Source organism: Sus scrofa, chromosome 2 (genome assembly GCF_054392235.1).
Source record: "Sus scrofa isolate SSC_HxYL_T2T_F1_AM1 chromosome 2, Sscrofa_HxYL_maternal_Yorkshire_Landrace_v2.0, whole genome shotgun sequence".
Lineage (NCBI taxonomy): Eukaryota > Metazoa > Chordata > Mammalia > Artiodactyla > Suidae > Sus > Sus scrofa.
Genome location: NC_139384.1, coordinates 42,918,924 through 42,940,351, shown reverse-complemented (window position 1 = coordinate 42,940,351; position 21,428 = coordinate 42,918,924). Strand labels below are relative to the sequence as shown.

The following is a 21,428-nucleotide window of genomic DNA, read 5'->3' as shown; positions in this document are numbered from 1 at the left end:
TGGCACCCGCGCAACCAATGACCCCTTGGGGGAATCTCCTGTTGCCGACACCCTTGGAGCCGATGTGTGTCCCTCCCACTCTGCCCCTGGGCTTTGGCTCCCTGGATGCTCCCCGTCCTGGTCAGGAAGTGCCTCGCAGCCGGAGGCAGCCGGGGAGTTGGACTCGCCAGGCGGGAGAGGCGCCAGTGGACATTATGTTCCTTCCCAGGAATGGGAGAGCGGGAGGGTTCCTGGGCAAGGAACAGGGCTCTGGGGCAAGCACGCCGGGAACATCCGCTCCCCCTACCCCGCTGCCCAGGGCTCACCGCCCATGCGGGGCTCTGTCGGGGTGGGGGGGTGAGGAAGACACATGATAGAGGCGATCTGAGTGGGGCCCCTGGCACATCTGTGCACACCCTGGCAGGGCGTGTGGTCTCACACATTCGCAATTAGCCCAACAGCCCTGCGCGCACACACACACACACAGACACACTCACAGGCATTCTCAGATATGCATTCACACCCACATGGCTGCGTGCACATCTATGCTCCTTTGTACACGTGTGACCAGGTCCTGAAGTCCTGGCCCTGCTCGCATGCACCCACGCACACACGCACTCATACACACTTGGGAGAATTTCATCGTTCCCATCATTTACCCATAGGCACGCATACACCCACGTTTACCTCCACTGTCACTCAGGTGTTGACACCCGTGAACACAGGTATGAATATGCATACCATAAATGTGCACACGCATGTGATCCCACACACACATGACCGCATATACCAGGGTCCCCTAGCCGTTTAGCCTTCTGGCAGCACCCATTGCTATACTCCCCAGATAAAACACCTCAAGCCCCATCCCCCTACTCTAACGTGCTCCCTCTTCCCAGTGCCCCCGAGGCATCCAGCAGCTCTCTCCAAGGTGCATCATCCCCTGGACTTGCTCCAAGCCCCTGGGGCCACAGCCTTCTCTCCTGCGCCCCACCTTGTGCTGAAATGCCACTGACATGGCATCTTGTGGCCACCAGGCTTTTGTGAAAAATAAGGGAGGGGGCAGAAAATAGCTCTCGGTTCTCAGAAACCAAGTGACAATTCCCTGTCTCCATAGAGTGCAGTTCCTGCCTGTTTGAGGGTTCCATCTTCATGTCCTTGGCACACCCCTCTTTCTCACCACTCTGAGCCCCTACTCCCAGCTCGGCTCCCAGCCTTCACTCATCAAGCCTCCGCAGCTCCCAGGGAGCAAAGCCCAGATGTCATTTTAGGCAGACCAATTTAGGAATCGTGTTTGTTCCTCCTTCCCCATCCAGGCCAGGAACCAAAGAGACCCATTAAGGCATTTTCCTAGACTAATAATAATAAGAATGATGATGTTAGTAATAAAACTAAGTCAGAAAAACTCCTCAATTCTGCCTCTCTCCTAAAAGGCCGAGTAGCTTCAGTGTTTGATGTGGATGGTGTTTTTTTTTTTTTTTTCTTCAATATATGCTCACATGCACACGCACACACACACACACACACACACAGACACTCACGCATAGGCCTTGAAGAATTCATTTCCTTTTTCCTGCTCTCCCCCACGGCTCCCTCCCCTCTTTGGTATGGGGGCTAGAAAGGAAGCGGCGGAGCCCCCAGAGAGATCCCAGAATGAGTGTGGGAAGGACAAATCCCCTTAGGAAAGGGGACAGGGAAGGCCCCGTGTGTTCACGAAATCACGCCTGTACTTGCCTGCTGCTCTGTCTTTGCTCTCAATGCCTCCTCTGCTATGGGCTCCACCTTCCCACCTTGGCTGGCCCACGTCCTCCCTTCCACAAGGCCTTGGTCCCTGGCAGCCCAGGATGACTCTTTCCCATTGATGTCATGGGGTTTTGACATCATCTTCCTTGATGTCATGGGCTTTTGATAAAATTCTCTCCAGTCTCAGGTTTGGCAGGAGGGCAACCCTGGGGGCCCCCCCGTCTGTCTCTTCAACTTTCTTGGGAGCTCCTGAGAAATAAAATCCATGTTTGCCCAACTCTGGGTCCCCCAAACACCACACAGCCTAGCACAAAGAATGCTCCATAAATTACATATCTTTATCTTCATCTCTCAGCATCTATGTGTATGTATAGATAGAAACACACATATATACATATATACACATATACATTTATCATCATCTCTTACCATCTATGTGTATATCATTTATATATATGATATATAGATCATATATATCTATCTACATAGTAGTTTAGAGCAGTAAAGGCTGCCTGGCAGAGCCAAAAATCCTTGGCCTGAACAACAAAAAGCCTGATCTCTGGTTCTGCCTCAACGATTCTCTGGCTGTTTGACACTGGGTATATCATTTCACTTCTCCAGATCTCCCTTCTTTCACATGCAAGATGAGGGGGTTGAACAAGGACAGTGGTTTTCAAACTGGATTCCATGGAACCCTAGGGTTCCAGGAAGATGTGATGGTGAAAGCAGGGCAAGAAGGGGAGGAGGCAGTGGCTGCTGAGTGGGGCCATCAAGGAGGGTAGCTTTGCCTCACCCTGGCTTACGTGCAGTGGTTCCACTCAAGACTGCACTGAAACAGGAGCTGCTGTCATGGCTCAGTGGTAACAAACCTGACTAATATCCATGAGGACATGGGTTTGATCCCTAGCTTCACTCAGTGGGTTAGGGATCCATCCGGCGTTGCCATGAGCTGTGTGTGGTATAGGTCGAAGATGCAGCTTGGATCCCACGTTGCTGTGGCTGTGGTGTAGGTCTGCAGCTACAGCTCTGATTCAACCCCTAGCCTGGGAACTTCCATATGCTACAGGTGCAGCCCTCAAGAGAGAGAGAGAGAAAAAAAAAATAGATTGCTCTGAAACAAAGAGTCCTGTTACTTAAAAAAGAAAAACCAAAGTTTGTAAAACACTAGCCTGATTGCCCTCTGAGGGCTTCTCCAGCTTTGCCAAGCCAGGATCTATTTCACCCCAGAAAGTGCCCGTGTAAGGAAAAAGCAAAACCAAATCTTTCTCTCTGGGCTGAGGGCTATCTTTCCTTTTGTTTCCAGAGTCACTGCCCACCTCTTACCTCCCCACTAGAGTGCTCACATAAGCCCCCTTTACCTCTCCTTCCTCATCTAACAAACGAGGACACTGAGAGCACTGCACGCTTGGGGTTTTAAGGAGAGACTTGTATTCAACCCGTGGTGACCGCAAAGCCCCAGCATAGGGGGCGGCACCTGGAAAGTCAGTTCTGAGCGGTAGCTTTGGTGACCACCAGCATCCCAAGAGATGGGCACCTCTCTGGGTGTTCCGCCTGCCTCATGGCTGGGATTTGCAAGCCGAGGGTGAAGATTGTTCCGTGGTGAGGAGCCAGTGTAGGGTGAGACATCTAATTAGCCATCATCTTCCCGGGAGACGGCTCAGTTGTGTAATTTTTATTTCCATATTTTACACATGCTCCATCAGCAAGAGAGACCCGGGCCAACCTTTCACCAGCTTCATTCTTTGTTTGCCTTCCAGCTGTGCCAATTGCCTCCTGCTCCTCTTTCCCCCGTTCCCACCCACCAGGGAACATGCCTGCTGGCGGGCAGGGTTGGGGTGCAGGGAAAAGCTTTTACATGTTGCTTCAAAGACCCATCTCCAAGACCAACACATTGTGAACAGCTGTATTGGTTGGATTTCCTGTCTGGCTCGGGGGTGGGAGGGTGTCCGTGATGGCATAGCCCCGTTTACCATCTGTTTATACTAGAGACGCGGGGTGGTGTAAAAGACGCTTGGTTTGACATCAAACAGGATCCATCATCATCCTTTTCTAGCCATGTCGTTTTCACCTCTCTCAGCCTCGGCTCTTTTATCAGTTAAGGCAGGACCCTGATACCTTGCATCATGAGGCTGTCGCAAGCCTCTACCCTTCAACACATATGTATTGTGTTCCCCTGGATGATACAGTGTTTGTGGTAGAGCTTTGCAAACTGAAAGGGCTGTCTAGATAGCAGTTGCTCTCAAGATGGCAGTCTGTCGTTGATTATTCAAGGAGTTTTATCAGGTTTAGATTATCCAGACTCATTATTATGAGATTATGAGACTAGGCAACCTCTTCCCGCCTGCCGTTGCCTGTTTTGTGGTTTCCATCTTGGTCAGTCTGAGAGGCTGGTTCCTTGGAGGAAACCCAATAGAGAGACTCACATCCTGAAGCTATTATTGATGGCAGTGCTTCTATCTCATTAGGAGATGCATTTGACCTTTTCCTTACTTAGAAAACAAAGTAGTCCGTGCTGAGCTAGAAACCATGGGTGCAGTAAAGGAAGATAACCCCGGGTCCCTGATTTCCACACACTCTACCTAAATGGGAGAGCAAAGATCCACGCAGTGTTCAGCAAACACCATTTTTATTTTTTAAACTTTTTATTATTGTCGATTTACAGTGTTCGGTAGATTTCTGCTCTACAGCAAAGTGACCCCCCAGTTATACATTTATATACATTTTTTTTCACATTATCCTCCATCATGTTCCATCATGAGTGATGAAATATAACTCCCTCTGCTATACAGCAGGATCTCATTGCTTATCCACTCCAAATCCAATAGAGCAAACACCATTTTTATGAGCAAGGTACTTTGCTAAGTATGTTAATCCATATGCTTCTCATTCACATTCTTTTTTTTTTTTTTTTTTTTTGTCTTTTTGCCTTTTCTAGGGCCACTCCCGTGGCATATGGAGGTTCCCAGGGCAGGGGTCTAATTGGAGCTGTAGCCCCCAGCCTACGCCAGAGCCACAGCAACGTGGGATCCAAGCCACATCTGCGACCTACACCACAGCTCACGGCAATGCCGGATCCTTAACCGACTGAGCAAGGCCAGGGATCGAACCCACAATCTCATGGTTCCTAGTTGGGTTCTTTAACCACTGAGTCACGATGGGAACTCCCTCATTCACATCCTTTAAGTGATTATTATTAGTCCCACTTTACAGATGCAAAAACAGAGGCCCAAAGAGTTTGTTACTTGTCTAAGGCCATACACCTAGTCGGTGGTGCCTTTGACCCTGGCCTGGGATTGTCTGCTCTGGGTCTACCTCCTGCTCCAGACTCTGCACTCCTTGGGGGCAGAAGCTATATCTGTTCATCACTGTGCCTGGCAGAGGCCCCTCTTAAGATGCTGGCCATTGAGATAGCTCCTTCTGGGCCCAAGCCCCTCCCAGTCTCCCCCACTAATCTCCCCTCGTAGTCACTTTTGCCTTCCTGGTCTCCCTGCCAGCAGTTCAGAGGCCTCTGCTCAGCTGCCAGGTTGTTGAGGCAAGCGAAGGCTTGACCGGGGCCTGGGGATCCTGGCTGCACTCCTGGATCTGTCTCCCCAGACAGAGGGGGAGGTCCCTGGCATTCAGGACCCTGGGCCCTTACCTGCCAGCAGGACCGGGGCTGCTCGGCCCGCCAAGAGGCTGCGTGCACCGCTCACAGCCGCCAGTAGAGATGAAGCCCGGGAGGCTTGGTCACCAGTTGCCTGGGGATTGAGAAATGTGCTGGCTCCAGTCTGGCTCCTTCATCTGAGAAATCAGGGGAACCTGACCCAACAGCCCGGTGTTTGTTTCCTCAGTGTCTGGGGCAGCTGTGCAAATCAGGCTTGCCTGACAGAGCGGGGCCCAGAGAAAAGCAGCCTGCTCCTTCCCTCTCCTCCAAAGTCCATGTTTAGCGGATGGCTGCCAGCGGAAGCATTCGGAGCGCTCTGCTCCGGCCAGGACCCATGTGCAGGCCCCACGTCTGTGCAGGCTCTAGACTCGGGTGTCACGGAAAAACCAGGTCTGTCTGGCTTCACCCTTTGTGCCCTGAAATGCGTTCAGAAGAGCCCCCGCTCAGAATGCAGTTGGGCCTGGTTTGGATTCCAGCTCTGCTGCTGACTAGCTGTGTGACCTTGGACAAGTCATATAACTTCTCTGAGCCAAACAAGGATAATAGCAGCAAACTTACAGGGTGGTGGTCAGGATAGACTCACTGAAATAATACATTTACATTGCTTGGCACTTAGTAGATGCTTAAGAAAGGTATGTGCCTTTTTCCTTTCTCACCAGGAAAAGGTTTCCTAACTTTCTCTTGCCCCTCACCTGTGTCCACGAGAACCCAGAGCTCTGGCTTCTCCGTGGACCACTGTCCACAAAGCCTGCTGCATAGGTTTCCCTTCAGCCTGGGCTGCCTCCTCTAGGTAATAGCATCACCCTCAGCACACACATGAGAGGGAGGTGGCATCATGTAAATATGTAGGTTACAATCAAAAACCTGCCCATTCACAAATCTGTGTATTGACTCATTCTGTGTATGCATCCATTTATTCATTTATGCAAAAAACATTTACTCCAAAATAGACTCACAGAGGAATTCCTGTCGTGGTGCAGCGGAAACGAATCTGACTCGTACCCATGAAGATGCGGGTTCGATCCCTGACCCTGCTCAGTGGGTTAAGGATCCGGTGTTGCCATCAGCTGTGGTGTAGGTCACAGACACAGCTTGGATCTGAAGTTGCTGTGGCTGTGGTGTAGGCCAGCAGGTATAGATCCAACTCAACCCCTAACCTGGGAACCTCCATATGCCTCAGGCGTGGCCCTAAAAAAAAAAAAAAAAAAAAAAACAAAAAGGAATATATTCACAGGTATAGAAAACAAACTTATAGTTACCAAAGGGGAAAAGCAGGGGAGGGATAAATGAGGAGTTTGGGATTAACATGTTTACACATTACTCAGTGTGAAATAGATAACCAATAAGGATCTATGGTATAGCACAGGGAACTATACTCAATATCTTGTTTAATCTATAAGGGAAAAGGATCTGAAAAAGAATTTGTATATATATGTTCTGCTGTAACCTGAAACTAACACAACATTGTAAATCAACTATACTTCGATTTTTTTTTTTTTTTTTTTTTTTGCCATTTCTTGGGCTGCCCCCGCGGCATATGGAGGTTCCCAGGCTAGGGGTCGAATCAGAGCTATAGCTGCCGGCCTACACCACAGCTACAGCAACGCCAGATATGAGCGGCATCTGCGACCCACACCACAGCTCACGGCAATGCCGGATCTTTTAACCCACTGAGCAAGGCCAGGGATTGAACCCACAACCTCATGGTTCCTAGTTGGATTCGCTAACCACTGAGCCACGACAGGAACTCCCTACTTCAATTTTTCAAAAAAGAGAAAAAAAAGGTTTACTCGGCCTCTTCTTTGGGAATAGCCCTGTCCTGCACCCCAGGAATCCGGAGATGAACGCAACACAGTCACAGCCCAGGGTCTGCTGACTGGAGGACTGGCAGAGTTGAAAAAGCAAAGAGACCATTAAATTCCAGGGACTAGGCACATGGGCAGAAGAAAAGCCCAGAATTCTGGGACACGTTAGGGATGAGGTTTCTAACTCAGCCTGGAGAACTCAGGTAGGCTTCTCGGGGGAGGTGGTGCCAGAGCCCTGAAGGATAACTAAGCATTTTCTAGACAGAAAATAAAGGGGAATGCGTTGCACGGGCCTCTTGGCTAGGAGAATGTGCCGTGTGTTGGGTATAGCTCATTGACCCCTCTAACAAGTGTCCTCAAAATTTCAGTGATTTCCTACTATAAAAAGATGTTTCCTTTCATGCAAAGGTCAGGCACTGGTGTTCCTAGTCAGACAGTTCTAGATGGCTTGCTTTCATGCAATGATTCGGGGACCCAGGCACCATCATGTGTGACTCTGCCATCCTTCAGAGGCTCAGTGTCCACTTCTTCCAGCCATGTCCCCAGGAGGAAAATGCAATGGCTTTTGGTGAGTGCATTGCAGGACTTCCATCCACCTCTGTGAAGAACTTCTAGGTCTTGGGGAAAGTTGGATTGAGAGTTGTCCAACAGGTAATGCTGAGACGGGGTTGTCCTTCAGGTAAGCCCAGAGTGTGTGGGTGATAGAAGCAAGCTCGGGGGTTTTATCCTGAATTTTATCCTGGAAGTAGTGCAGCAGCAGCAGAAATGTTTAAGCAGGGAGCTGCCATCATCAGATTTATGTTTTTAGCTCGCTGACTCCAGTGTGGCAGATAGTTTGGAGAGAGAGAGACTCGAGGCAGTGGAAGCGGTAGGAAACGTTTTCTAGCAACCCAGGCCCTCTTACCTAAGGATACGTGAGCAGTGGCAATGAGGAGAGAAAAGGGGACCTTGAGTGTTGTCCTAAGAGGCAGTCTGGGTCATGGATTGGAGGCTGCATTGCAGCAAAGCTTTAAATAGCTTTTGGGTTCATGTCTAGTGCAATGGCTAATTGAACCAAATGCTCATGAAATTATAGTCAATACAGAGCAGCTTATTTGAGCTCAGGGTTTCCACAAGCCTGAATCTCATCCATTAGGGAGACCTGGTCAATAGATTTGGTTGGAGCAGTTGCTAGCTTTCGGAGAAATCAGAGGTGTTTATGGTGTTCTCCGAACATCTATGTCTTTCTTTTTGTCCTGCACTCTGTTCTCTGTGTCTGTTTCTCTACACCTTTGTCTCCCCTCGAGAAGCAAGGATTCTCCCTGAGCATCCGTGGGAAGATGGAGATTTCTTTACCCTTGGAAAGAGGCCCTAGGTATGTGGCTCTCTATGCTTACCATCTTCCAGGTGGCCTCACCTGGAACTCAGAGCACCTTACCCAAGAAAGGGCCCTGCTGGCCATAGATCTTGAGCCCAAGAGGCTGCTGGCTCGCTTCAGCCTGAAGAAGAGAAGAGATTCAAGTCTCTGCAAGAAGTTCTTTACTTGGAATCTTAGGTAGGGTGTTCTGCGATCTTTAAGTCTTCTTGTTTACTCTGAAGGATGCTGGAACTTCAGGCTGCCTCACACCTTCCAGGTTAATAGACACAATTGGTCCAGATGTCCAGAGGCACTTGGTATATAGATCCACACCTAAGGAAATGTGACAATGAGGGGAACTTCAGTGATGGAAGTTGAAAATATTCATCTGGGATGGGGTTGATGGGATCCCAGTGTGGCACACTGGTTCCAAGTTAGATCTTCTGTGAAGCAGCTGGGAAAAGCACCTCTGGGTTTTCTTTTTTTGCTCCTTTCAAGAGCTGGGGTGTGGTCTCCTGGCCACATGAAGGGCCATGATCTTCTGCCTGGCCTGACCTCTAGCCTCTGTGTTCCCTGACTGCTGGCCTTGCATCTTTTCTACCTTCAGTTTCTGCACACCTCTCTTTTTTTTTCTTTTTTTCCTCTCTGTCTTTTTGCCTTTTCTAGGGCCGCTCCCGCGGCATATGGAGGTTCCCAGGCTAGGGGTCGAATCGGAGCTGTAGCCGCCAGCCTATGCCAGAGCCACAGTAACTCAGAATCCGAGCTGTGTCTGCAGCTCACGGCAACACCAGATCCTTAACCCACTGAGCAAGGGGTCGAACCCGCAACCTCATGGTTCCTAGTTGGATTTGTTAACCACTGAGCCACAACGGGAACTCCTCTGCACACCTCTCTTCAGCTCCAGTTTACCTCTGTGCTTGCAAACCCCTGACAAGTTTCCTCCTCCCAGTATATCCTGCCAGTGCTGACTTATGTATACACGTTGGTTTGGGATCCTTCCTTGTAGGGGTTTTGTCCTCTTAGTTTCCAGGTGCCTTCTTAGGTTAGACTAGTAAATTGGCTTCTACTTCAGATACAGATTTCTGACTAAGTAATTGTAGCTATCATTTACTGAACACTTACTATGTGCTAAATATTCTGTGTATGATGTTATCTTATTAAATCCTCAGAATAACCCTGGGGTGTACCTATTATTACCCTGCTTGTAATGGGTAATGGACACTTATAAGATTGTCTGCCTCAAACACCTTTTTCTGGGACTCCCTTCCACAAATCCATGTGATTTCAGTAGGAGCTACTTTATGTCTATGTGACCCCTTCCTCTTAGGCCCATGTGATTGATGCCAGCATGAGCACCTGCCCAAGGATGGGACAGTCATTCCCTCCCTGGGAAGTGTGGCACTGGGACTGAAAGAAGATCAGTTTCCCTCTCAGTGTCTGAACAGTAATAAGGAAAACATAGGGACCTTTATAACCACGCTTGCCATCACATGAACCAAAAAAGAAAGCTCTGACCTTGAGAAAGCTGAACTTTGTAAAATCAACAATATGGTGTAGACAGACAGGGTGGAGTAAAAGAAACCAGAATTTGAGTGCTCACTTTGCTAATTACTAGCCATGTAGTTTGGACCAATGATACTAATACGAATACTATCTGATATTATTGAATCCTCACTATGTACCAGACACTATTCCAAATGCCTTACATACAGGCTTATTTGTCCTCACAGCAACATAAGGTAGTTTCTATGACTATCTTTATTTTTTTTTCCCATGAGGACACTGAGTCCCAGTGTAGTTTGCAATGTCCCTAAATATACACAGGAGGTTGGGTGCATCTCTTAACCCTTTATTCATCTGAAAGTAGAGAGAGGACCGGCCCTTGTACAGAAAAGCATTAGTACAGCAAGCTGAGATGACAGTCCTTAGAAAGGTCTGCTCCCAAGTTGGCCCTTGTCTGCTGGATTTCCAGAGGGTTCCCAGTATTCCCTGATAAGGATGGCACACTCTTCCTCACACGTTTGTCCCAACAGTGTGGCTTTTGTGGGCGGGCCCCTGACACAGTTCTACTTCAGATTTGTTGTGTCAAGTAGAGAATGAAGTAGATTCACTACTTTGAAGAGAGTTTGGTCGCCAGGAGCCCCTGTGAGATAGTTTGACCCTCTGAGAGCCACCCCGCAGCCTGCACAGCCCTGCGTGCAGCCCCTCGAGCCCTTCTACCACCACCACCAGTACTATTTTTTTTTTTTTTTTTTGGTCTTTTTGCCATTTTCTTGGGCCACTCCTACAACATGTGGAGGTTCCCAGGCTAGGGGTCGAATCGCAGCTGTAGCCGCCGGCCTACGCCAGAGCCATAGCAACTCAGGATGCGGGCCTCATCTGCGACCTACACCACAGCTCATGGCAACGCCAGATCCTTAACCCACTGAGCAAGGCCAGGGATCGAACCTGCAACCTCATGGTTCCTAGTCGGATTCGTTAACCACTGAGCCACAATGGGAACTCTGGCACCAGTACTATTTTTAACCCTCCGACAATTGCATTTTAGGACTGGCATCCTATACAGAATGGCAAAATATTTCTAGATATTTTATCAACAAAGGAAGTATTTATTTCGAGAGGTTTTCCAGTTTTTAATAAGGTTTGCGTGGGGAGGACACTTTCCATTGCTGTATTTTTAGGTTAATTCTCTGGGAAACGGACTGCCACAGGCCCGCTGACGTGGAGGTGGCACCAACAAACCCACCACCAACAGAGGCCTCAGTGGTGTCCTACCTCCTCTGACAGTCAGAGGACAGCGATTTCCTAGGTGTCTCACAGGAGGCCCACGGCTGCCTTCCTCCACTGTCCCAGTGGGGCCAGGTGACCCCCCACCCCCCACCCCCCACCCACCCCTGCACACTGACCAGCCTTTCGTATTATCAGGAACACAGAACAGGACTTGGGAAAATGTGGAGCAAGGGCTCAACCACTGAACTCTCCTCCTAAGAACTGGCACCATGGTGTAAACATTCAGTTCCATCTAAGACCTGGTTGGCAGCCAAGGGATGGCTTGTTTGAATGCAGCAGGGCTGCGGGGAAGAAGGGAAGGTGACTAACGGCCTCCTACTCATTTGCCAAAACCAGTGTGTGTATGTCAATGAAGCCAAGTCTATAAGCGCCAATAAAGAACGAACCCATTAGGCAGGTAATTGAATTCAAAAATACCATTTGGGCTTTAAAGCATCTAAATGATTCTGGGCAAAGTGGGGCTTGGGGGCTTAAGTTACCCAGATAACAAATTCCATCTCATAACTCAGTCATCTGGAATGGTATTTCCTAAAGCGGTGCTATTAATAGTAGGTGTTCTGGGAAGAAAGGTTGCTTTGGTCAATAAGTTTAGGCAATGTACTAGTCGACCACATTGAATGGGTGTCTTTATTGTAGGCCTTCTCAGAGCCTGCTCATGTGTATCATAAACTCCCAGAGGACTTTATGGTGTAGTATTTTAGTGTAATATATGTGTGTGTGTGTACTATATGTTTCTATTATCTTTATGTACATATATATGCACATATAAACTATACATTATTATACACAGCTTTTTTTTTTTTTCTTTTTAAGTACACACCTGTAGCATATGAAGGTTCCCAGGCTAGGGGTTGAAATGGAGCTACAGCTGCCAGCCTATGCAAGAACCATAGCAACCCAAGATCCAAGCCGTATCTGCCATCTACACCACAGCTCAGGGCAACACCAGATCCTTAACCCACTGAGCAAGGCCAGGAATTGAACCCATATCCTCATGGTTCCTAGTTGGATTCATTTCCACTGCGCCATAACAGGAATTCCCATGCATAGTACTGCCCAGACTTACTCACCTAAAGATCCCTCTTCCCATGCAGTATCTCATAGGGTCCTCATTTCTGAACCTACTTCAGGAAACATAGCTCTGGATGGTGTCACTCATTCCCCAGGCCTAGAAGAACATTTTAGGACCAAAAGATAGCTCTGCTAGGGGAAAGGTAAGGCTAAAAGGATAGGGTTTGGCCAGCCCGGTTTCCTGGGCCAAGTGGCTGGGTTGTGAGCTGAGGGATGCAAATGTAGGGCTCAAGAAAGATAACATCTTGATTTCGGGTCTACTGGAGATTCTCTGAACCTGGATGCATTAAAAGTCCAAGACCCACACTTAGGCACTGGCTTCATGAAAGTTCACCATGGCGCTGATGTCGAGCTGGGGTGGCCCTGTGCAACTGTATAGTCTAGGGATGTGTGGCCTGAAGCAAAGGTGACCCCCAGCACACCCTCAGCACCTAAGGAAGGGGGTTTTCCATCTCCTTGTGACCTCAAGGGAGGAAAAGAACCAGGACCGGGGATGGCGTGTTGGAGAGACAGCATTCAGCACCACCCAAGGGAGCACTCTCTAGGGACTGTTGCTGTCTCTCGGGACACTGACAGGCTGGACCCTGTGGCCAGTCAGACACTGTCCTATGGATGCAGGGGCTCACGACCTCCCGGTGGAGGCAGGGAGCAAATTTAAACTCTGGGTGTTGGAGTTCCCATTGTGGCTCAGTAGGTTAAGAACCTGACGTAGAGTCCATGAAGGCACGTGTTCAATCCCTGGCCTTGCACAGTAGGTTGGGAATCCAGCGTTGCCGTGAGCTGTGATGTAGGTTGCAGATGTGACTCAAATCCTGAGTTGCTGTGGCTCTGGCGTAGGCCGGCTACAGCTCCAACTGGACCCCTAGCCTGGGAACCTCCACATGCCATGGGTGTGACCATAAAAAGCAAAAAAAAAAAAAAAAAAAAAAAAAGTATGTCTGAAACTAAAATAATGCTGTAAACCAACTGTGCTTCAGTAAAACAAATTTTAAAAAATGAAATAAACTCTGGATGTGAAGTGATTTCGGAGGTCTCCCCCAGCTCTGGGATATTTGACTCTCAGTGTTTGACTTTGTAGTATTGACAGATGACAGCTTCTCTGGTCCCCTTACCATGTACATTCAGTCCAGCAGCAAGCCCATCGCTTCCACCTGCAAATGAATCTCCAGTCCATTTACACAACTCAACCTGCGCTGCCACTACCTCCGTCTAAGTGACCATCACCCCTGCCCAGAGCACCACAGTAACCCTTAACTGGTCTCCCCGCTTCTACTCTCGCCCACTTTTAACTGGTTTTTCATAGCCCTCAGTGAGTTAAGACTCTTGGAGGAAGAACTGACTCCTCACCATGACCCACAGGGCCACCTGAGACCGCCAGCCAGTCTGGCTTCCCCCACCTGCCCTTTCACCTTTAGGGCTATAGCCACGTTGGCCTCACTTGGATGTAGCAGGCTCTCCCCACTTCCTGCCCTTTGCCCTTGCTGTTGACCTCCATCAGAAATGCAGCTCCCGGAGTTCCCGTCATGGCTCAGGGGTTAATGAGCCTGACTAGGATCCATGAGGATGCGAGTTTGATCCCTGGACTCACTCAGTGGGTTAAGGATCTGGCATTGCCATGAGCTGTGGTGTAGGATGCAGATGCGGCTCGGATCTGGCATTGCTGTGGCTGTGGTATAGGCTGGCAGCTATAGCTCTGATTTGACCCCTAGCCTGGGAACCTCCATGTGCCACGGGTGCGGCCCTAAAAGATGAAAAAAAACAAAAAAAAAGGAAATGCAGCTCATCCTTCAGGTTTGAGCTCAAATATCACTTCCTCAAAGAGGCTTCTGTGGTCACCCTAGATGACCACAGCCTTCCATTCTCACGGACCCTGCTCCCCTCTCCATCTCTCATAGCACTTGTAACAATCTGAAATCTAATTTTCATTTACTTCTAACCCCACCTGTCTCTCCCTTCCCTTCTTCCCATTTCCATCTAAACTGTAAGCTTCCTGGCGGCAGAGACCTTGTTTTCTTCACACTGTTATTCCCACCAGGAATAGTGCGTGGCAAATGGTAGGTACTAACGAATGTTGGCTGAATGGATGAATTTATTAGTGACCCTTTCTGTTTGCTGGGGGATGACAGGGGTGGCAGGGGCAGGGGTTCTCTCAACTGAATACCTTAGGTGAAGAACGCAAGCCTCAACGAATCCCACTGGCTCTCCCTCCATCATCACAGGCCTCCAGGGGCTGTACCCTCAATGACCTCCCCCTCTGCCCCTACCCTGCAGGGCTCAGCCCCACCCAGCAACACTCCAGGGAAGGGGCCACAATTTAAGTAATTGCTGGAGTGTTTCATCAGACCTGCACCAGGAAGCAAGGCCCTTTCCCAAGTGTGAGAATTGTTCCATACGGTGTTAAGCAATCTTTTTCCCTGGAGTGCTTTAAAGCAGGAAGATTTTTTTGTCTTTCTGGGGCTGCTTGGGGGGACTTCCATCTGGAGATGGAGAGTGGGACCAGCCTGGGCTTGAATGACCATGGGAGTACCTCCTCCAAACTGCTGGCTCCAGTCTTATCAGACCTGGAGTTCCACTACTGGGTTCTCCCTGTCTCCTCAATTATCTGCTTTGACTTCCTCCTCTCCACCTGGGCTCTGGATGCGCTAAGGCGCTGTGCACTGAGTCGACGGCTTTGATTAAGCAGCTTTGATCTCTGTTGAGCATCTCGGAATAATATCTTTGCTCTCAGCATCTGTGCCAATTCCCGAAATAGTTTAGCCCAGCCGAGCAGGAGGGGGCTGGATTGCAAAGTGTATTATAGGAGAGATTTAAAAAGAAAAGGCAGCTGCAAACAGTCAGGGGCGCGATCATGTGTGTGTGTGTGTGTGTGTGTGTGTGTGTGGTGCATAATCGTGTTATGTGAACACCCAAGGCCCCTGGGAAATGATTTTCATTACCGTCTTCTCAACATGCACCAACCCTGTGTTCACAGCGGCCGCCTGCTGCGAGAGTGGGCAGTTTAGAGCAACCAGCTCCTGAGTCAGGTGGCAGTCCTGTTGCGGAAACAAAGGCTCAGAGTTCCCACTGTGGCTCAGTGACTAGTATCCATGAGGACACTGGCCTTGCTCAGTGGGTTAAGGATCTGGCATTGCCGTGAGCTGTGATGTAGGTCACAGACACGGCTCGGATCCCACCTCGCTTTGCTGTGTCTGTGGTGTAGGCCGGCAGCTGTAGCTCTGATTCGACCCCTAGCCTGGGAACTTCCAAGTGCTGCAGGTTCCACCCTAAAAAGACAAACAGAAACAAAGACTTTTGCTTCTGTTCCCTTGGCTTTGGCTTGTTTGCACTAAGGCATTTGGAGATCACGTGCCACATTGCGTCTGCCTGACCATCCTGGTGTGGGCATTGGGCGTGTGTATGGCAGGAGAATCCCCATGGGTCTGAGGTATTGATCTGAGATGTAATTCTGTGTGTGCCGCAGGATGGAGGTATCCCGTGCTGCTAAGAATGTGTGTTATGTTTGGGTGTGTTTACCATGAGGTTAGTATTTAACTGCCTCCATGTAGTTAAACCCATACACGTCTAAGTGTGTTGCGTTGGTGTCTATGCACTGTGCTGCCACCAAGTGTGGTTTCCCACAGAAGTGAGCATGCTGCAGCTTAGGAGTGTGTGTGTGCACACGTGCATACTTGTGGCTATCCATGGACTGATACACACATGTGCACACACACATGTGCTTCCTGTGGGTTGGTTTGTCCTGGAGGGGGTTGGTGTGCACACATGCGTGTGTGGTTACATTTGCATGGGGTGAACTCCAGAAGTGGATGCTGGGGAGAAGGTGTTTGATGGCAGGGCATTTTGAACAATGAGTCATTATTCTCTTCCCTTTGGTGCCCACCCCTGGGAGCCCGTCCCTGTCTGTAGCTCCTTAATCACAAGTGGAGGAAAAAACCTCTCTGTTTGGGCCCCTTTGTTCCTCTACAGGAAGCCATCCTGGGTGCTGGGTGTTTCTGCAAAAGCCTTTGTTCCTCTGGTGTCCACAAGCCGATGGGTATGAATACTTGCCTCTCAGAGAACCCCTGGTGGTGAAGGCCTTTGTACTGAGGCTGAGGGAAGTGGGAGCCAGGAGGCAGGCTGTGGTCTCACATTCCTTCTGATCTAGCCATTCATGTGGGTTTCCTTGCTCAGAGGACCGCCAGCTGTGGGTCATGGAGCAGCCGCAGAAGCCAGACTCTTGCCACAACTGGGAGAATAAAGCCGTGGAAGGGAGTAGTCTATTTTCTAGGGCTCCACGTTCCAGAGCTGGCTTGGGTGTGGACCTCAGCTTGTTGGTATTCCAGTGAAGGGGGAAAGTAAGTAGCAGAGATGGAACCTGAGAAAGTCCCAAATCAGGACAGATGGGCTGTCAGGTCAGGGTGGGTGATCGTCTGAGCACTGTGTGATGAACAGTTTGTGGCATTCTGTGTGGCCCAGGGGGTCCTTGATGGAAGGTGGCATCTGGTATTTCTCAGTGGTGGCTTTCTGGAAGACTGTAATGAAAAGAATTCTCAGGCCAAGCACATCTTCTGGGGACAGATGATAAGTGTATTAGTTTCCTAGTGTTGCTGTAACAAATGACAAAAATTATGTGGCTTAAAACAACATAAATTGAGCCTCTTACAATTCCGGAGGTCAAAAGTCCAACACAGGCTTCACTGGGATAAAACCCAGGGGTTAGGAGGGCTGCATTCCTTCTGGAAGCTCTAGGAGAGAAGCCATTGCCTCACCCTTTTTAGAGTCTAGCAGCTGCCGTGTCCCTGGGTGTGTGGCCCCTTCCTCCATCCTCATAGGTGGCAGTGGCTAGTCACATTTTACTCAAACTGCATCTCTTGGACCCTGACCCTCCTCCCTGCCCCCACTCCCCACGCTTATAAGGACCTTTGTGATGACACTGGTTGCCCATCATCCAGCATCATCTTCCCTAGCTCAGGATCCTTAAATGAATCACATCTACGAAGTCCCTTTGACCATAGCATGTAGCATATTCCTAGATTTCAGAGACGAGCATGTGGACATCTTCGGGGGTGTGATTCTGCCTACTGCAGTAGCGCTAGATGAGTAATAACATCTGCTACAGCACTGGTGGGAGTCTGGGGTGATCAGAATGCCAGTTCTTGATCATCAATCGTCTAGTAGCTAGTTACACATGGCATTAGCTAAGGGATGTCCACAGGCTGGGGAGGGATGGGAAGAAAAGGGAACTCAGAAGTCTCGAGCCTTGGAGTTCCTATCGTGGCGCAGTGGTTAACGAATCCAACTAGGAACCATGAGGTTGCGGGTTCGATCCCTGGCCTTGCTCAGTGGGTTAAGGATCCGGTGTTGCTGTGAGCTGTGGTGTAAGTGGAAGATGCGGCTCACATCCCACGTTGCTGTGGCTGTGGCATAGGCCGGCAGCTACAGCTCCAATTCGACCCCTAGCCTGGGAACCTCCATATGCCACAGGAGCGGCCCAAGAAATGGCAAAAAAAAAAAAAAGTCTTGAGCCTTTCCTATGTGCCAGGCATTTGCTATAGGCTTTTAAAGGTGTGTCTTATGTCATGACCACAACTCTGATTGGGTGAGAAGGTGACTAGTATTCTTCAGTGGAGAAAACTGAAGCCCAGAGAGGTTGTACAACTCATTCAAAGGCATCCAGCTGGTAAGTGACAAGGTAGAGGTTGAAAACCAAGTTCAAAGCTCTGCTGTGGCTGAAGCAGAGAACAGCGGCAGCTTCTGACATGGGCCAGGATGTCCTTTAAAGTCAAATTGGCTGCCAGGGAACGTGGTGCTGCCCGGGATTGATGACAGTGCCTGACACAGAGCTTTTCTCTGGAGCCATGCCCACCTTGCAGATTATCCCCTGGCTTTGCCAGTGGGGTTGAACGAGAGGCCAGGGCTGGGGGCTTCAGCCCCATCAGCAGAAATGCTAATGGCCTCCCTAGCAAACGTCAGAAAATGCACAGCCAGCATCTCTGAGTGTGACTTTACACGAACGTGGTTTGTGTTCCAATTGTCTTTTATTACTGACCTTGAGGGGCTGCAGAGTGAAGCCATCGAGGGCCAAGAAATGGAGGTATGGGGTGGGAGCCATTTCTTTTAATATAAATATTCTAATCAGCACATCAGGACTGTTCGCAGTGGTGCAGGGGAGGCTGGCAGGCTGGCTTCCTCCTGCTTTTTGTCTTTTGTGCAGACAAGCGTTGGGCAGCCGCACGTGGCAGGCAGGGATGTGGATTTATGACCGCGCCTGAGCTGCTGCCCCATGGTGGTAGGTACCATGTGCCACAAACTGCTGGAGGGCAGAGGGCAGAGGGCAGAAGGGAGGGACTCAGAAGAGTTAGGGGATAGAGCCTGGGGAGCCTCCCAGGGTGGAGTTATGTTGGAGTGGATTTTAGGGTGAGGATGCTGGCCAGAAACTGCTGCTAAGGGATGCTTATTTAGAGAGAATCTTACAACAATTTCCAAATAGTAGCTATGCTCCCAGGTGCTCTGCTAAGTGCTTTCATTATAAAATGCTTAATCCTATCAGCAAGACTGTGAGGTAGGTATTATGGATTTCCCCCAATTTATAGATATGAATGATGTGGCTCAGAGAGGTTAAATAACTTACACAAAATCACACAGCTTGAATGGGGCAGAACCAGGACTTGAACTCAGGTGTTTTGTTTTGTTTTGTCTTTTTGCCTTTTCTAGGGCTGCAAAAATATTTTTTTTGTCTTTTTAGGGCCGCACCCACAGCATATTCCCAGGCTAGGGGTCCAATCAGAGCTGTAGCTGCCGGCCTACACCAGAGCCACAGCAACGCGGGATCCGAGCAGCGCCTGCGACCTACACCACAGCTCACGGAAACGCCAGATCCTTAATCCACCGAGTGAGGCCAGGGATCGAACCTGCCAGTTCACGGTTCCTAGTCGGATTCATTAATCACTGAGCCACAACCGGAACTCTTTTTGTTGCTGCTGTTGTTGTTGAACTCAGGTTTGATTTACTCTACAGCTCACATCACTTCAGACACTGCAAGGGGACATTGGCCCCTACCCCCAACACTCAGCCTCCAGAATTCCTGAAGAATCTGCTATAGGCATGGGGCAGGGGTGGCCACAAAATGCCCGGCCCTCCTATACCAAACAGATGTAGGGTAAGAGATGTCACTTTCCCTCTAGATCTCTGGCTTGAGCTGCTGGTTTGCCATCCTGGGGCCTGTGGTCAGGACTGGCCAGAAACATTTCTCTTGGAGAGCGGCCCTCAGCACATACAAAACCACAGCCCTGGTTGGGATGAGGCTGAGCACACACAGGCTTGCACGTGTGTGTCTGTCCATTGTTGCAGGTCTCGCAGCTGATGGGCTCCCAAAAGGCAGAGAGAGCTGCTTCTGTACATCAATCATATGCCACCATGGACAAATGCAGAGCAGACCTCAGGTCAGACCTAGGGTTAAAGCTGCCCTTTGCTACTTGAGATGTCCCCATCCCCCTAGTATCCTCCAAGCTCAGAAATTCATAAACCTGGAGTTCCTGTTGTGGCTCAGCAGTAAGAAACTTTACTAGTATCCATGAGGATGTGGGTTTGATCCCTGGCCCTGCTCAGTGGGTTAAGGATCCAGTGTTGCTGTGAGCTGCGATATAGGTCACAGATGTGGCTTGGATCTGGCGTTGCTGTGGCTGTGGTATAGGCCGGCAGCTGCAGCTCTGATTCAACCCTTACCCTGGGAACTTCCATATGCCTCGAATGCGGCCCTTAAAAAAAAAGAAAAGAAAGAAATTCAGAAACCTAATTACAAAACACAGCTAGTAGCTGCTGGAGGATTGGTATCTGCCCCTACCACCAGCAGCACCAGCACCTTCTCCCATCCTCATTATAACTGTGGGGCAGACAGCCCAGCCCGCTTCTACAGATGAGGAAACAGAGGTTCAGGAAAGCTAAAGATTTGTGAAGGCTTTGCAGCAAGCAAGTGCGAGCACTAGCGTTGGCATCCAGATGTCCCAGCTCTCAAGCCTCGATGCCTACCCGTACTTTGCTATCTCTGCAGCTGGTCAGGCTGAGATGGTGAGCCCTGGTCACTAATGGATGTGAAATAGATAGGAAGAGTCAGACCTTCTGACCCACCTTTTTCTAAGACTGAAGGGGAGACAGGAAGTGGGTCCTGGTGGGGCTCTGGCTTGTTCTCTTAACTATATTGGCATCAAGGAAGGTTTGGAAACTAACAGTTGCTCAGTACCTACTGTGTGCCAGGACTTTGATGTTAACCTTTCCCATTGCTGTGAATTAGGTGATATTAGAAAAACGAGAGCCTCAAAAGGCTCAGTTTAAAGGCTTCCTTGAACATGCGGAGGGCAGGGCTCTTCCACGAGGGAGGGCAGCCTAATCTGTAGCAACATGCTGGAGCTGGCTGGCGCCTGTACCTGAGAGCCAGGTATTAATTTTTCAGCAACTTTGTGAGCTGCTTCTTAAAAAACCGTCATTGTTTAAAAATAAATTATATAATGTGCCAATTAATGGTATTGTATTAAAAACAAAGGTAATAAATACTCAAAACTCATCACTTCTTCCTTCCTTTACTATTCCCTGTGCTCTTGAAGTTGGTTAGGTTTCTTGTTTCAGGGTGATGGAAATACTATTTAAAATACTATATCATGATTTGCTATGCACAGCTCTTTCGGACACTACATTGAATGATGTTAAAACGATAGCTTGAAATCCACCATGTGAGTAAGGTTTACACCACAGAAATTGGCAAACACGCCAAGTCAGGGCTGGTTTTTTTTCTCCTAGAGACTCAGTTGTGGAATATTTCCCCCCATACTCCTGCCTGATAGGATTCGCCTGTGTCATGGTTCAGGCTGGGCCCGGGGGATGGGGCCAGGGTCATGGGTCTGAGCAGCCCAGTCCTCGGTGATGGCTCTTTGCGTGGCTGAGTGTTGCGTTGGATCCCCCCTTCATTGCTGATGGAGGTGAGGTGTGCTAGGCAGGACCAGTTCTGGGGAGTGGTTGATGATGAGGACCCTAGAGAGATCACAAGGGTGTTTTCTTTCCACTCTGCTGTGGCCAGCCTTCAGGACAACAAAGG

The 21,428-nt window shown here is 49.4% G+C and overlaps 1 protein-coding gene and 2 long non-coding RNA genes across 9 annotated transcripts in view; 1 reads left to right on the top strand and 2 right to left on the bottom strand.

Moving 5' to 3' along the window:
* Positions 1–21,428, top strand: part of NAV2 (neuron navigator 2) — an 820,834-nt gene that overhangs the window by 285,202 nt on the left and 514,204 nt on the right. The gene's annotated exons all lie outside the window — the stretch shown is intronic.
* LOC146405339 (uncharacterized) overlaps positions 1–21,428 on the bottom strand; it is an 855,846-nt gene that overhangs the window by 560,416 nt on the left and 274,002 nt on the right. The window lies entirely within an intron of this gene.
* On the bottom strand, positions 1,663–9,178 carry LOC146405343 (uncharacterized). Its single transcript, XR_014837233.1, has 3 exons — positions 6,956–9,178; positions 4,756–6,453; positions 1,663–2,696 (listed from the first exon to the last, which is right to left on the bottom strand). It is a non-coding gene; the product is annotated as an uncharacterized LOC146405343 (long non-coding RNA).